We start from the raw sequence: 17,462 nt of genomic DNA on the forward strand, positions 1-17,462 counted from the left end.
CATGTAATCCCCCTCGTCCAGGCTTGCAATAACCGCCCTGAGCGATTCCATCTTGAACTTGAATTTTTTTATGTATGTGTTCAAGGATTTTAAATTTAAAATGGGTCTCACCGAACCGTCCGGTTTCGGTACCACAAACAGTGTGGAATAGTAACCCCGTCCTTGTTGAAGTAGGGCACCTTGATTATCACCTGCTGGGAATACAGCTTGTGAATTGCCGCTAGAACAGCCTCCCTGTCTGAGGGAGTAATCGGCAAGGCAGATTTTAGGAACCGGTGGGGTGGAGACGCCTCAAATTCCAGTTTGTACCCCTGAGATACTATTTGAAGGATCCAGGGATCCACCTGTAAGCGAGCCCACTGATCGCTGAAATTTTTGAGGCGGCCCCCCACCGTACCTGGCTCCGCCTGTGGAGCCCCACCATCATGCGGCGGACTTGGAAGAAGCGGGGGAGGACTTTTGCTCCTGGGAACCTGCTGTTTGTTGCAGCCTTTTTCCCCTACCTCTGCCTCTGGACAGAAAGGACCCGCCTTTTCCTCGCCTGTTTTTCTGGGTCCGAAAGGACTGTACCTGATAAAACGGTGCCTTCTTAGGCTGTGAGGGAACATGGGGTAAAAATGCTGACTTCCCAGCTGTTGCTGTGGAAACTAGGTCCGAGAGACCATCCCCGAATAATTCCTCACCCTTATAAGGCAAAACTTCCATGTGCCTTTTAGAATCTGCATCCCCTGTCCACTGCCGAGTCCATAAGCCTCTCCTAGCAGAAATGGACAATGCACTTATTTTAGATGCCAGCCGGCAAATCTCCCTCTGTGCATCTCTCATGTATAAGACTGAGTCTTTTATATGCTCTATGGTTAGCAGAATAGTGTCCCTGTCTAGGGTGTCAATATTTTCTGACAGGGAATCTGACCACGCAGCGGCAGCACTGCACATCCATGCTGACGCAATAGCTGGTCTAAGTATAATGCCTGAGTGTGTATATACAGACTTCAGGATCGCCTCCTGCTTCCTATCTGCAGGCTCCTTGAGGGCGGCCGTATCCGGAGATGGTAGTGCCACCTTTTTAGACAAACGTGTGAGCGCTTTATCCACCCTAGGAGGTGTTTCCCAACGTGCCCTATCCTCTGGCGGGAAAGGGAACGCCATTAGTAACTTTTTAGAGATTACCAATCTTTTATCGGGGAAAGCCCACGCTTCTTCACACACTTCATTTACTTATTCAGATGGGGGGAAAAAATAAGAATTTACTCACCGGTAATTCTATTTCTCGTAGTCCGTAGTGGATGCTGGGGACTCCGTAAGGACCATGGGGAATAGACGGCTCCGCAGGAGACTGGGCACATCTAAAGAAAGATTTAGTACTATCTGGTGTGTACTGGCTCCTCCCCCTATGACCCTCCTCCAAGCCTCAGTTAGGACACTGTGCCCGGAAGAGCTGACACAATAAGGAAGGATTTTGAATCCCGGGTAAGACTCATACCAGCCACACCAATCACACCATATAACTCGTGATAGGAACCCCGGTTAACAGTATGATAACAATGGAGCCTCTGAACAGATGGCTCGCAATAACAACCCGATTTTGTAACAATAATTATTTACAAGTATTGCAGACAATCCGCACTTGGGATGGGCACCCAGCATCCACTACGGACTACGAGAAATAGAATCACCGGTGAGTAAATTCTTATTTTCTCTAACGTCCTAGTGGATGCTGGGGACTCCGAAAGGACCATGGGGATTATACCAAAGCTCCCAAACGGGCGGGAGAGTGCGGATGACTCTGCAGCACCGAATGAGAGAACACCAGGTCCTCCTCAGCCAGAGTATCAAATTTATAGAATTTAGCAAACGTGTTTGCCCCTGACCAAGGAGCAGCTCGGCAAAGTTGTAAAGCCGAGACCCCTCGGGCAGCCGCCCAAGATGAGCCCACCTTCCTTGTGGAATGGGCTTTTACAGATTTAGGCTGCGGTAATCCCACCGCAGAATGCGCCATCTGAATAGTGCTACAAATCCAGCGCGCAATAGTCTGCTTCGAAGCAGGAGCACCCAGCTTGTTGGGTGCATACAGGATAAACAGCGAGTCAGTTTTCCTGACTCTAGCCGTCCTAGAAACATAAGTTTTTAGGGCCCTGACTACGTCCAGTAACTTGGAATCCTCCAAGTCCCTAGTAGCCGCAGGCACCACAATAGATTGGTTCAGGTGAAACGCTGATACCACCTTCGGGAGAAACTGAGGACGAGTCCTCAACTCTGCCCTATCTGTATGGAAAATTAGGTAAGGGCTTTTACATGACAAAGCCGCCAATTCCGATACACGCCTTGCCGAAGCCAAGGCCAATAACATGACCACCTTCCACGTGAGATATTTGAGCTCCACTGTCTTAAGTGGTTTAAACCAATGTGATTTCAGGAACTCCAAAACCACATTGAGATCCCAAGGTGCCACTGGTGGCACAAAAGGAGGCTGAATATGCAGAACTCCTTTGACAAAAGTCTGAACTTCAGGCAATGAAGCCAGTTCTTTTTGGAAGAAAATAGACAGGGCCGAAATCTGGACCTTAATGGACCCCAATTTGAGGCCCAACGTCACTCCTGCTTGTAGGAAATGCAGGAATCGACCCAGTTGAAATTCCTCCGTTGGGGCCTTCCTGGCCTCACACCAGGCAACATATTTCCGCCAAATGCGGTGATAATGTTTTGCCGTGACATCCTTCCTGGCTTTGATCAGGGTAGGGATGACTTCCTCCGGAATGCCTTTTTCTTTCAGGATCCGGTGTTCAACCGCCATGCCGTCAAACGCAGCCGCGGTAAGTCTTGGAACAGACAGGGTCCCTGCTGCAGCAGGTCCTGTCTGAGTGGCAGAGGCCAAGGTCCTCTGACAGCATCTCTTGAAGTTCCGGGTACCAAGCTCTTCTTGGCCAATCCGGAACCACGAGGATAGTTCTTACTCCTCGCTGTCGTATTATTCTCAGTACCTTTGGTATGAGAGGCAGAGGAGGAAACACATAAACCGACCGTTACACCCACGGTGTTACTAGAGCGTCCACAGCGATAGCCTGAGGTTCCCTTGACCTGGCGCAATATCTTTTTAGCTTTTTGTTGAGGCGGGACGCCATCATGTCCACCTGTGGTTTTTCCCAACGGTTCACCAGCAGTTGGAAGACTTCTGGATGAAGTCCCCATTCTCCCGGGTGGAGGTCGTGCCTGCTGAGGAAGTCTGCTTCCCAGTTGTCCACTCCCGGAAAGGAAAACTGCCGTCAGTGCTAACACGTGATTCTCCGCCCATCGGAGAATCCGTGTGGCTTCCGCCATTGCCCTCCTGCTTCTTGTGCCGCCCTGTCTGTTTACATGGGCGACCGCCGTGATGTTGTCTGACTGGATCAGTACCGGCTGATTTTGAAGCAGGGGCCTTGCTTGGCTTAGGGCATTGTAAATGGCCCTTAGCTCCAGAATATTTATGTGAAGTAAACTCTCCTGAGTTGACCACAGTCCTTGGAAGTTTCTTCCCTGAGTGACTGCACCCCAGCCCCGAAGGCTGGCGTCCGTGGTTACTAGGACCCAGTCCTGTATTCCGAATCTGCGGCCCTCTAGTAGATGAGGCTTCTGCAGCCACCACAGTAGCGACACCCTGGTCCTTGCCTACAGAGTTATCCGCTGCTGCATCTGGAGATGGGACCCCGACCATTTGTCCAACAGGTCCCACTGGAAGATCCTTGCATGGAATCTTCCGAATGGAATTGCTTCGTATAAAGCTACCATTTTTCCCAGGACTCGTGTGCATTGATGTACCGACACCTGTCCTGGTTTTAGGAGGTTTCTGACTAGAAATGACAACTCCTCGGCTTTTTCCACTGGAAGAAACACTTTTTTCTGGTCTGTGTCCAGAATCATTCCCAGGAACAGAAGACGTGTCGTCGGGACCAGCTGTGACTTTGGGATATTGAGAATAAAGCCGTGCTGTTGTAGCATTTCCCGAGAAAGTGTTACTCCCACTACCAACTGTTCTTTGGACCTCGCCTTTATCAGGAGATCGTCCAAGTATGGGATAATTGAAACTCCTCTCTTGCGAAGGAGTATCATCATCTCGGCCATTACCTTGGTAAAGACCCTTGGTGCCGTGAACAACACAAACGGCAGCGTCTGGAACTGATGACGACAGTCCTGTACCACGAATCTGAGGTACTCCTGGTGAGGAGGATAAATGGGGACATGCAGGTATGCATCCTTGATGTCCAGAGATACCATGTAATCCCCCTCTTCCAGGCTCGCAATAACCGCCCTGAGCGATTCCATCTTGAACTTGAATCTTTTGATATATGTGTTCAAGGATTTTAAATTTAAGATGGGTCTCATCGAACCGTCCGGTTTCGGTACCACAAACATTGTGGAATAGTAACCCTTTCCTTGCTGAAGGAGGGGTACCTTGACAATCACTTGTTGTGAATATAGTTTTTGAATAGCCACCAACACTGCCTCCCTGGCGGAGGGAGTTGCCGGTAAGGCAGATTTCAGGAAACGGCGGGGGGGAGACGTCTCGAATTCCAGCCTGTACCCCTGAGACACTACTTGAAGGACCCAGGGATCCACCTGTGAGAGAGCCCACTGTACGCTGAAATTTCTGAGACGGGCCCCACCGTACTCGGGTCCGCCTGAGCAGCCCCAGCGTCATGCTGTGGACTTACCGGACGCAGGGGAGGACTTCTGCTCTTGGGAACTAGCTGTGTGTTGCAGCTTTTTTCCTCTACCTTTGCCTCTTGGCAGAAAGGATGAGCCTCTAGCCCTCTTGCTTTTCTGGGGCCGAAAGGACTGTACCTGATAATACGGTGCTTTCTTTTGTGGTGGGGCAGCCTGTGGCAAAAAAATAAGAATTTACTCACCGGTAATTCTGTTTCTCGTAGTCCGTAGTGGATGCTGGGAACTCCGTAAGGACCATGGGGAATAGCGGGCTCCGAAGGAGGCTGGGCACTCTAGAAAGATCTTAGACTACCTGGTGTGCACTGGCTCCTCCCACTATGACCCTCCTCCAAGCCTCAGTTAGGATACTGTGCCCGGACGAGCGTACACAATAAGGAAGGATTTTGAATCCCGGGTAAGACTCATACCAGCCACACCAATCACACCGTACAACTCGTGATATGAAACACAGTTAACAGTATGAAACAATAGAGCCTCTCAACAGATGGCTCAACAATAACCCGATTTAGTTAACAATTACTATGTACAAGTATTGCAGATAAACCGCACTTGGGATGGGCGCCCAGCATCCACTACGGACTACGAGAAACAGAATTACCGGTGAGTAAATTCTTATTTTCTCTAACGTCCTAGTGGATGCTGGGAACTCCGTAAGGACCATGGGGATTATACCAAAGCTCCCAAACGGGCGGGAGAGTGCGGATGACTCTGCAGCACTGAATGAGAGAACTCCAGGTCCTCCTCAGCCAGGGTATCAAATTTGTAGAATTTTGCAAACGTGTTTGCCCCTGACCAAGTAGCTGCTCGGCAAAGTTGTAAAGCCGAGACCTCTCGGGCAGCCGCCCAAGATGAGCCCACCTTCCTTGTGGAATGGGCATTGACAGATTTTGGCTGTGGCAGGACTGCCACAGTATGTGCAAGCTGAATTGTACTACAAATCCAACGAGCAATAGTCTGCTTAGAAGCAGGAGCACCCAGCTTGTTAGGTGCATATAGGATAAACAGCGAGTCAGATTTTCTGACTCTAGCCGTTCTGGAAACATATATTTTCAGTGCCCTGACAACGTCTAGCAACTTGGAGTCCTCCAAGTCCCTAGTAGCCTAGGCACCACAATAGGATGGTTCAGGTGAAACGCTGACACCACCTTTGGGAGAACTGGGGACGAGTCCTCAATTCTGCCCTATCCATATGGAAAATCAAATAAGGGCTTTTACAAGACAAAGCCGCCAACTTTGATACTCGCCTGGCAGAAGCCAAGGCCAATAACATAACCACCTTGCACGTGAGATATTTCAGATCCACGGTTTTTAGTGGTTCAAACCAATGTGATTTTAAGAAACTCAACACCACGTTGAGATCCCAAGGTGCCACAGGAGGCACAAACGGGGGCTGACTCTGCAGCACTCCTTTTATAAATGTCTGAACTTCAGGTACTGAAGCTAGTTCTTTTTGAAAGAAAATCGACAGAGCCGAGATCTGTACCTTAATGGAACCCAATTTAAGGCCCATAGTCACTCCTGCTTGCAGGAAATGCAGAAATCGACCTAGTTGAAATTCCTCTGTTGGGGCCCTTTCGGCCTCACACCATGCAACATATTTTCGCCATATGCGGTGATAATGAGTTGCTGTAACCTCTTTCCTGGCTTTAGTAAGCGTAGGAATGACTTCCTCCGGAATGCCCTTTTCCTTCAGGATCCGGCGTTCAACCGCCATGCCGACAAACGCAGCCGCGGTAAGTCTTGGAACAGACAGGGCCCCTGCTGCCGCAGGTCCTGTCTGAGTGGCAGAGGCCATGGGTCCTCTGATATAAATTCTTGAAGTTCTGGGTACCAAGCTCTTCTTGGCCATCCACGAGTATCGTTCTTACTCCTCGCCTTCTTATTATTCTCAGTACCTTTGGTATGAGAGGCAGAGGGGAGAACACATAAACCGACTGGTACACCCACGGTGTTACCAGAGCGTCCATAGCTATCGCCTGAGGGTCCCTTGATCCGGTGCAATATCTTTTATAGCTTTTTGTTGAGGCGGGACGCCATCATGTCCACCTGTGGCCTTTCCCAATGGTGTACAATCCTATTGGAAGACTTCTGGAGGAAGTCCCCATTCTCCCGGGTGGAGGTCGTGTCTGTTGAGAAGATCTGCTTCCCAGTTGTCCACTCCGGGAATGAACACTGCTGACAGTGCTAACACATGATTTTCCGCCTATCGGAGAATCCTTGTGGCTTCTGCCATCGCCATCCTGCTTCTTGTGCCGCCCTGTTGGTTTACATGGGCGACTGCCGTGATGTTGTCTGATTGGATCAGTACCGGCTGGTTTTGAAGCAGAGGCCTTGCCGGCCTCAGGGCATTGTAAATGGCCCTCAGTTCCAGAATATTTATGTGTAGGGAAATAACCTGACTTGACCAAAGTCCCTGGAAATTTCTTCCCTGTGTGACTGCCTCCCAGCCTCAAAGGCTGGAATCCATGGTCACTAGGACCTAGTCCTGTATGCCGAACCTGCGGCCCTCTTGAAGATGGGCACTCTGCAGCCACCACAGTAGAGATACCCTGGTCCTTGGAGACAGGGTTATCAGCCTATGCATCGAAAGATGCGATCCGGACCACTTGTCCAACAGGTCCCTCTGAAAAGTTCTTGTATGGAACCTGCCTAATGGGATTGCTTCGTAGGAAGCTACCATTTTTCCCAGGACTCGCGTGCAATGATGCACCGCTACCTATTTTGGCTTCAGGAGGTCTCTGACTAGAGATGACAACTCCTTGGCTTTCTCCTCCGGGAGAAACACTATTTCTGGTTTATGTCCAGAACCATCCCCAGGAACAGTAGACGTGTCATAGGAACCAGCTGTGACTTTGGACTGTTTAGAATCCAACCATGCTGTTGTAGCACTTTCCAAAATAGTGCTACCCCGACTACCAACTGCTCCTTGGACCTCGCCCTTATAACGAGATTGTCCAAGTACGGGATAATTACAACTCCCTTTTTTTGAAGGAGTATCAACATTTCGGCCATTACCTTGATAAAACACCCTCGGTGCCATGTCCAGTCCAAACGGCAGTGTCTGGACTTGGTAATGGTAATCATGTACCACAAATCTGAGGTACTCCTGGCGAGGATGGTAAATGGGGACATGCAGGTAAGCATCCTTGATGTCCCAGGATACCATGTAATCCCCCTCGTCCAGGCTTGGAATAACCGCCCTGAGCGATTCCATCTTGAACTTGAATTTTTGTGTTCAAGGATTTTAAATATAAAATGGGTCACACCGAACCATGCGGTTTCGGTACCCCAACCCGTGTGGAATAGTAACCCCGTCCTTGTTGAAGTAGGGGCACCTTGAGTATTACCTGCTGGGAATACCGCTTATTAATTGCCTCTAGCACAGCCTCCCTGCCTGAGGGAGTTGTCAGCAAGGCATATTTTAGGAAACGGCTGGGGGGAGACATCTCGAATTCCAGCTTGTACCCCTGAAATACTACTTGAAAGAAACAGGGATCCACCTGTGAGCGAGCCCACTAATTGCTGAATTTTTTTAGACGGCCCCCCACCGTACCTGACTACACCTGTGGAGCACCCGCGTCATGGTGTGGCCTCACAGGAGGCGGGGGAAGAATCTTGATTCTGGGAACAGGCTGACTGGTGCAGCTTTTTTCCCTCTACCCTTGTCTCTGTACAGAAAGGAAGCGCCATTTGACCCGCTTGCTTTTCTGAAGCCGAAAGGACTGTACCTTTGTCTGTGAGGAAACCTGAGGTAAAATTATTTCTTCCCAGCAGTTGCTGTGGATACGAGGTCCCAGAGACCATCCCCAAATAATTCCTCACCCTTATAAGGCTCTCTATGCGCTTTTTAAGTCAGCATCACCTGTCCAGTGACAGGTCTCTAATACCCTCCTGACAGAATGGACATTACATTTATTTTGGATGCCAGCCGGCAAAATATCCTCTGTGCATCCCCCATATATAAGACGACGTCTTTAATATGTTTTTATGTTTGCCAACTAGTATCCCTGTTTGACAGGGTCACCGACCACGCTGCAGCAGCACTATCTGTAGGTCTCAGTCTAGTACCTGAGTGTGTAAATACAGACTTCAGGATAGCCTCCTGTTTTTTATCAACAGGTACCTATTAAAGTGGCCGTATCCTAAGACGGCAGTGCCACCTTTTTTGACAAACGTGTGAGCGCCTTATCCACCCTAGGGGATATCTCCCAGCGTAACTTATCCACCTGGCGAGAAAGGGTACGCCATCAGTAACTTTTTATAAATTACCAGTTTCTTAACGGGGGAACCCACGCTTTCACACACTTCATTTATTCATCTGATGGGGGAACAAAACACTGCCTGTTTTTTCTCCCCAAACCTAAAACCCATTTTTAGAGGTGCTTGGGTTAAAGTCAGAAATGTATAACACATTTTTTATTGCCGGGATCACGTCACGGATGTTCCTAGTGGATTGTGTATATGTCTCCACCTTGTCGACAATGGAGTCAGACTCCGTGTCGACATCTGTGTCTGCCATCTGAGAGAGCGGGCGTTTTTGAGCCCCTGATGGCCTTTGAGACGCCTGGGCAGGCGCGGGCTGCGAAGCCGGCTGTCCCACAGCTGTTACGTCATCCACCCTTTTATGTAAGGAGTTGACACTGTCGGTTAATACCTTTCACCTATCCATCCACTCTGGTGTCGGCCCCACAGGGGGCGACATCACATATATCGGCCTCTGTTCTGTCACCATATAAGCCTCCTCATTCAACATGTCGACACAGCCGTACCGACACACCACAGACACACAGGGAATGCTCTAAACGAGGACAGGACCCACAAAAGCCCTTTGGGGGGACAGAGTAAGAGTATGCCAGCACACACCAGAGCGCTATATATATACAGGGACTAACTGAGTTATGTCCCTAATAGCTTTTATATAATATACTGTATACAGTGCCAATTTTAATGCCCCCCCTCTCTTTTCCCTCTTACTGTACTGTAGAATTGCAGGGAAGAGCCAGGGAGCTTCCCTCCAGCCGAGCTGTGAGGGAAAAATGGCGCCAGTGTGCTGAGGAGATAGGCTCCGCCCCTTTTTCGCGGCCTATTCTCCCGTTTTTTATGGAATTCTGGCAGGGGTATTTACCTCATATATAGCCCCTGGGGCCATATATTGAGGTATTTTAGCCAGCCAAGGTGTTTTTATTGCTGCCTCAGGGCGCCCCCCCCAGCGCCCTGCACCCTCAGTGACCGGAGTGTGAAGTGTGTGAGAGGAGCAATGGCGCACAGCTGCAGTGCTGTGCGCTACCTTGGTGAAGACAGAGTCTTCATGCCGCCGATTTTCCGGACCATCTTCTTGCTTCTGGCTCTGTAAGGGGGACGGCGGCGCGGCTCCGGGACCGAACATCAAGGCTGGGCCTGCGGTCGATCCCTCTGGAGCTAATGGTGTCCAGTAGCCTAAGAAGCCCAATCCGGCTGCAAGCAGGCGAGTTCGCTTCTTCTCCCCTTAGTCCCTCGCTGCAGTGAGCCTGTTGCCAGCAGGTCTCACTGAAAATAACAAATTCTAAGACTATAACTTTCTAAGAGCTCAGGAGAGCCCCTAGTGTGCATCCAACCTCGGCCGGGCACGAAATCTAACTGAGGCTTGGAGGAGGGTCATAGTGGGAGGAGCCAGTGCACACCAGGTAGTCTAAGATCTTTCTAGAGTGCCCAGCCTCCTTCGGAGCCCGCTATTCCCCATGGTCCTTACGGAGTTCCCAGCATCCACTAGGACGTTAGAGAAATGTCGATTTCCCAGCAGTAGCTGTGGAAACGAGGTCTGAAAGACCATCCCCAAACAGTTCCACCCCCTTATAGGGCAAAACTTCCATGTGCCGCTTCGAGTCGGCATCACCTGACCATTGCCGAGTCCATAACCCTCGTCTGGCGGCAATGGACATAGCGCTTATTTTTTATGCCAGCCGGCAAATATCCCTCTGTGCATCACGCATGTATAAGACTGCGTCTTTTATATGCTCTATCGTCAGCAAAATATTGTCCCTATCCATAGTATCAATATTATCCGACAGGGAATCTGACCACGCAGCGGCAGCACTGCACATCCATGCCGAAGCAATGGCTGGTCGCAATATAATGCCCGAGTGTGTGTATATAGCCTTTAGGGTAACCTCCTGCTTTCTATCAGCAGGTTCCTTCAGAGTGGCCGTATCCGGAGACGTTAGTGCCACCCTTTTTGATAAGCGTGTGAGCGCTTTTTCTACCCTAGGGGGTATTTCCCAACGTGACCTATCCTCTGGCGGGAAAGGGTACGCTGCCAATAACCGTTTAGAAATAATCAATTTCTTATCGGGGGAAGTCCACGCTTCCTCACACACCTCATTTAATTCCTCAGATGCAGGAAAAACTACAGGTAGTTTTTTCTCACCAAACATAATACCCTTTTTTGTGGTACCTGGGGTATTATCAGAAATGTGTAATACATTTTTCATTGCCTCAATCATGTAACGGGTGGACCTATTGGAGGGTACACTAGTCTCATCGTCGTCGACACTGGAGTCGGTATCCGTGTCAACATCTGTGTCTGTCACCTGAGGTAGTGGGCGTTTTAAGTACCCTGATGACAGCTGAGACGCTGGAACAGGCACAAGCTGAGTAGCCGGCTGTCCTATGTCGTCAAACCTTTTATGTAAGGAGTTGACACTTTCACGTAATTCCTTCCATAAGTTCAACCACACAGGTGTCGACCCCGCAGGGGGTGACATCACATTCACAGGCATTTGCTCCGCCTCCACATCATTTTCCTCCTCATACATGTCGACACAGCAGTACCGACACACAGCACACACAGGGAATGCTCTGACAGAGGACAGGACCCCACAAAGCCCTTTGGGGAGACAGAGGGAGAGTATGCCAGCACACACCAGAGGGCTATCTATCACAGGGATATCACCTATGCAGAGTGTTTTCCCTTATAGCTGCTATATATATTAATATACTGCGCCTAAATTTAGTGCCCCCCCCTCTCTTTTTTACCCTTTCTGTAGTGCAGGACTGCAGGGGAGAGCCAGGGAGCGATCCTTCCAGCGGAGCTGTGAGGGAAAATGGCGCCAGTGTGCTGAGGGAGATGGCTCCGCCCCTTTCTCGGCGGGCTTTCTCCCGCTTTTTTAGTAAGTCTGGCAGGGGTATTTTTTCACCTATATAGCCCCTGGGGTTATAAATGGTGTTAGTTCGCCAGCCAAGGTGTAAATATTGCTGCTCAGGGCGCCCCACCCCAGCGCCCATCAGTACCGCAGTGTGTGGTGTGCATGAGGAGCAATGGCGCACAGCTGCAGTGCTGTGCGCTACCTTGGAGAAGACAGAAGTCTTCAGCCGACAATTTCCTGGACCTTCTTGCTTCTGGCTCTGTAAGGGGGACGGCGGCGCGGCTCCGGGAACGGACGACGAGGTCGGGTCCTGTGTGCGATCCCTCTGGAGCTAATGGTGTCCAGTAGCCTAAGAAGCCCAAGCTACCACCAGTTAGGTAGGTTCGCTTCTTCTCCCCTTAGTCCCTCGATGCAGTGAGCCTGTTGCCAGCAGGTCTCACTGTAAATAAAAAAACCTAAACTATACTTTCTTTCTAGCTCAGGAGAGCCCCTAGTGTGCATCCAGCTCAGCCGGGCACAGAAATCTAACTGAGGCTTGGAGGAGGGTCATAGGGGGAGGAGCCAGTGCACACCAGGTGACCTAAAGCTTTCTTTAGTTGTGCCCAGTCTCCTGCGGAGCCGCTATTCCCCATGGTCCTTTCGGAGTTCCCAGCATCCACTAGGACGTTAGAGAAATATATATATATATATATATATATATCACATCACATTTTTCTCATAGGGCGTCACGTGTGTTATGTGCAGAGGCTGGAGGTGATGCTGCTGTCAGTATACCCCTCTGGCTGGCAGTGAGTACATCTGGGTGACGTCATCCTGTGGGGTATGACGTGCACTTTATTATGACGCAGCAGCACAGACACAGGCCTCACATCCCCAGCCCGCCGCTCACTTACCCCCCATCCCTGTGCGGGAAGCCGCTCACACACACCAAGCATGGCGGCTCTGATACACCGGGCATAGCGCTCACCTCACTGCCTGTCACCGTCACTCGCGATTCCCCGCCCTCGCCACATCCAGGTTACGTCACCAGCTCCGGCCGAGAGATCAGAGGGGAGGAGACTGGACGGAGACGCAGGAAAGGGGGAGGAGACCCGGCTATCACTCAGAGTCCATGACAAGACGGGGACACGAGAGATGGGGAGGAGGCTGGATAGAAACGCGGGATGAGGAGAGTGGGCGGGGCTCTGAGGAAGAGGAAGGGCGGGAACGCGTGACGAGCAGGTATCTCATTAGCAGTTAAACTCATCCCGTGTTTCTATCCAGCCTCCTCCCCATCTCTCGTGTCCCCGCCCCGTCTTCTCATGGACTCTGAGTGACAGCCGAGTCTCCTCCCCCTTCTCTGTGTCTCCGCCCACTCTCCTCCCCTCTGATCTCTCGGCCGGAGCTGGTGACGTAAGCTGGATGTGGCGGCGGGATTCGGGAAGGCGGTGACCGGCAGTGAGGTGAGCGCTGTGCCCGGTGTATTAGAGCCCATGCTTGGTGTGTGTGAGCGGCTTCCCGCACAGGGATGGGTGGCGAGTGATGGGCGGGCGGGATGTGCGGCTGCGGCCTGGGTAGATGCCAGATCCAAGTGGCTTACGTGACCTATGACGTCAGGGGGAGGAGCTAGGCCTGCCTGCGGCCTGTGTCTGTGCTGCTGCGCTATAATAAAGTGCACGTTATAACCCACAGGATCACCCCCTAATGTCTGCCCCCCCCCCCCCCCCCCCCCCCGATCTCACATGCCTGATGCAGCGATCGCCGAGCAGGCTGATTACTGTCCCCTCTGCGCTACACCATGTCGGGAATGCATTACTGACTGGACGCCTGGGTTAATCAAGGGTGCCACTGCCACCAGCTTTCAAATTCCCAGCTCCACCTCCATGTACAAAAACAGTGTGAAGTGATGTGATTATGTCATGCTGCTCGCATGCCCACCCGTCACACCCGCCACATACATACCTCTCTCCTTCTATTCTATGCCAACGCCAGCCACTGATAAGGAGCAGCATGCAGCCAGCGTTCCTCTTAGGAGTTTGCAGGGGAAAGAGAGGGGCAGCATGACCAGGCTGAGGAGGAGCAGTGTAATTGCAGTGAGTGCCATCAGGGGTGCTTGTTTGGTGCACACCACAACATCTGACAATGTATCTGCTGTATTAGGATTGGTACAAAGATATTTTATATGTGTTGACCATCAATAGAAGGTACTAAACACGCCCAAAAGGCGGTGCTAGACACACCCCTCCGATGGTGCACCCCCTAATAAAATGTGCTGCGCACGCCAGTGCACAGGATGACGTCACCCAACTGTTCCCACTGCTAGCCTGAGGGGTAGAGTGACGGTTGCGGCTAGATCCAAGTGGGCAAAGGGACCTTTTCTGTCAGGGGGAGGAGTCACAACAAAAGGGGGAGGAGCTAGGCCAGCGGGATAGTTCCTCCACTATCCACGCCTCCAACTATTACCTTTATGCCCCTTTTCCACTAGCTCAAAAAACACGGGTAAATGCACGGGAGTGCGCATTAACCCATGTTTCTCTTACGTCCTAGACGATGCTGGGGACTCCAAAAGGACCATGGAGTATAGACGGATCCGCAGGAGCTTGGGCACACTATAAAGACTTAAACTGGGTGTGAACTGGCTCCTCCCTCTATGCCCCTCCTCCAGACCTCAGTTAGACTTTGTGCCCAGGAGTGAATGGACACACACTAGGGGAGCTCTACTGAGTTTCTCTGAAAAGACTTTGTTAGTTTTTTTATTTTCAGGGAGACCTGCTGGCTACAGGCTCCCTGCATCGTGGGAGTGAGGGGAGAGAAGTCAGACCTTCTTCTTAGTTCAAGGCTCTGCTTCTTAGGCTACTGGACACCATTAGCTCCAGAGGATTCGATCACTTGGTGCGCCTAGCTGCTTGTTCCCGGAGCCGCGCCGTCACCCCCTTCACAGAAACCAGAAGAAAGAACAAAGAAGCCGGGTGAGTATGAGAAGTACAGAAGACGTCAGACGGCAGAAGACTTCAGTAACAGAGGTAACCGCTGCGGTAGCGCTGCGCTCCTTGCTCCCACACACCAACGGCACACACAGGGTGCAGGGTGCTGGGGGGGAACGCCCTGGGCAGCAGTTACTGAGGTCAAGTTTTAACTGGCAAAAGAGCATACGGGCCCCGGGCGCTGCGTACGATTCCCCCGCCATTTCATAGCAGCGGTCCCGCTGCGCTCCGTCCTCCCACACGCCAGCGGTACTCATAGGGTGCAGGGCTCTGGGGGGGGAGCGCCCTGGGCAGCAGTTACTGAGGCTACGGGCCCCGGGCACCGCGTGCGATACCCCGCCAGAACATAGCGGCGGTCGCGCGGCACGCCGGTTCTCCCACACACCAACGGTTTACTTGGGTGCAGGGCGCAGAGGGGGGCACCCTGAACAGCATTTTCAGGTGGTATATAGTGTGTTTACACTATATACGATCCCCGGCCTGCATATATAAGATAATGGGGCTAGAGTGCGCCGAGGGGGGCGGGGCTTAGTCCTCACACACACTGGAGTCAGCAACATTTTCTCTCTGTCCCCGCCAAAGGGGGGGGGAGCACAGTCTTTTATTGTTATTTGGACATATATAACACTAGTTGATTCAGAGATGAGTATGAAATCATTCTTGTGTGTATTTTTCTGTGTGCTCCCTGTCAGTTATACCCACTTTAGTTCACTTGTGTCGACAGGCGTGAATGTTCTGTCATAAACTCCTATGGGGTTCACTGACGGCATCGCCGACGTATGTGGGTACTTGATCAGGTCGGTAGTGGTATGCTTGTGGAAAGTAAATACTATATGGGAGGCACAGTAGTATGTGGGTGGCCCTGTCGGCACCAACTGTTTTCACCGGGTGTAAATGGACATGCGGTAACTGACTTATACCTGTGTATATACTTTATAGGTATATGTATGGTAAGGTTCCATGGGCCTGTAGCTTGAGCACAGACATTGTAGTTTTTGTGGGGGAGTGATATTTGTATAGGTATACTTCCCTCGGACCCCTTGGGGTCGCAAGAATAAAATTTTGCCTGGTTACTAATCACTGCTGTCGACGAATACTAGGGTTTTCTGTCGACTATAATGTTTCCTGGTAGAGCCACAACTGGGGCTTTTCAGTACATGGTCATACACGTTCGGAACACATTAATGTCATGGGGGACCCGAAGGCTCCGCACAATCCGCTTATATGTATGTTATATATATATTTAGGATATGTGTGTGTATATGTGTATTACAAGATGTATATTCATATTATGATTTATAATGAATACTGAAGTAATAGTATTCCTTCTCATGTGCTGGTCGCTCTGTTGATAAAGCTCTAGGTCGGCCGTGACTCACACCCTCTCCAGAAGTCCGAAGGTTTATTCTTTTCCCGCCACGGATAGAATACTGGGATGGTCAATGCCTGGTCGACACGGGCCCTATCTCAAAGGATCGTATACAGGAAAGCTAAGTGATATTATATTTCTCTAACGTCCTAGTGGATGCTGGGACTCCGTCAGGACCATGGGGATTAGCGGGCTCCGCAGGAGACAGGGCACATCTAAAAAAGCTTTTAGGTCACATGGTGCGTACTGGCTCCTCCCCCCATGACCCTCCTCCAAGCCTCAGTTAGGTTTTTGTGCCCGTCCGAGAGGGTGCAATCTAGGTGGCTCTCCTAAAGAGCTGTTTAGAAAAGTTTTTTTTTAGGTTTCAATCTCAGTGATTCCTGCTGGCAACAGGATCACTGCATCGAGGGACTTAGGGGAGAGATTTCCAACTCACCTGCGTGCAGGATGGATTGGAGTCTTAGGCTACTGGACACTTAGCTCCAGAGGGAGTCGGAACACAGGTCAGCCTGGGGTTCGTCCCGGAGCCGCGCCGCCGATCCCCCTTACAGACGCTGAAGAGACGGCAGAACGGAGGTCCGGAAAGCAGGCGGCAGAAGACTCCTCAGTCTTCTTGAAGGTAGCGCACAGCACGGCAGCTGTGCGCCATTGTTGTCACACGGCTCACTGACTCAGTCACGGAGGGTGCAGGGCGCTGCTGGGGGCGCCCTGGGCAGCAATATAATTACCTTTAGTGGCAAAATAAATACATCACATATAGCCATTAAGGCTATATGTATGTATTTTAACCCAGGCCAGTTTCTTAAAAACCGGGAGAAAAGCCAGCCGGAAAAGGGGCGGAGCTTATTCTCCTCAGCACTCAGCGCCATTTTCCTGCTCAGCTCCGCTGGTGAGGAAGGCTCCCAGGTCTCTCCCCTGCACTGCACTACAGAAACAGGGTAACAAAGAGAAGGGGGGCATAAATTGGCGATATTTATATATTAAGAGCGCATATATAGTAAACAACACCTTCTAGGGTTGTTTATATACATTTATAGCGCTTTTGGTGTGTGCTGGCAAACTCTCCCTCTGTCTCCCCAAAGGGCTAGGGGGTCCTGTCTTCGATTAGAGCATTCCCTGTGTGGCTGCTGTGTGTCGGTACGTGTGTGTCGACATGTATGAGGACGATGTTGGTGTGGAGGCAGAGCAATTGCCGATGATGGTAATGTCACCCCCTAGGGAGTCGACACCGGAATGGATGGCTTTAGTTATGGAATTACGTGATAATGTCAGCACATTACAAAAGTCAGTTGACGAAATAAGACGCCC

At 50.9% G+C, this 17,462-nt stretch overlaps 2 protein-coding genes across 5 annotated transcripts in view; one reads left to right on the plus strand and one right to left on the minus strand.

Annotated features, from left to right (window-relative positions):
- The window catches only part of LOC134936162 (gastrula zinc finger protein XlCGF17.1-like), a 30,786-nt gene extending 16,915 nt beyond the window's left edge, over positions 1-13,871 (minus strand). Inside the window, exon 1 of one of the 3 annotated variants that reach the window (XM_063931090.1) lies at positions 13,764-13,871. The gene's annotated coding sequence lies outside the window, so the exon portion shown is untranslated. Of the gene's footprint in view, positions 1-12,715; positions 12,987-13,763 lie in introns of those variants that run through there. The other 2 variants (XM_063931088.1, XM_063931089.1) reach the window with 2 other exon arrangements.
- Positions 13,073-17,462, plus strand: part of LOC134936164 (zinc finger protein 300-like) — a 62,801-nt gene continuing 58,411 nt past the window's right edge. Inside the window, exon 1 of one of the 2 annotated variants that reach the window (XM_063931091.1) lies at positions 13,073-13,264. The gene's annotated coding sequence lies outside the window, so the exon portion shown is untranslated. Of the gene's footprint in view, positions 13,265-13,691; positions 13,895-17,462 lie in introns of those variants that run through there. The other variant, XM_063931092.1, reaches the window with a different exon arrangement.

The sequence above is a fragment of the Pseudophryne corroboree genome, chromosome 6 (genome assembly GCF_028390025.1).
Source record: "Pseudophryne corroboree isolate aPseCor3 chromosome 6, aPseCor3.hap2, whole genome shotgun sequence".
In the NCBI taxonomy this organism is placed as follows: Eukaryota; Metazoa; Chordata; class Amphibia; order Anura; family Myobatrachidae; genus Pseudophryne; species Pseudophryne corroboree.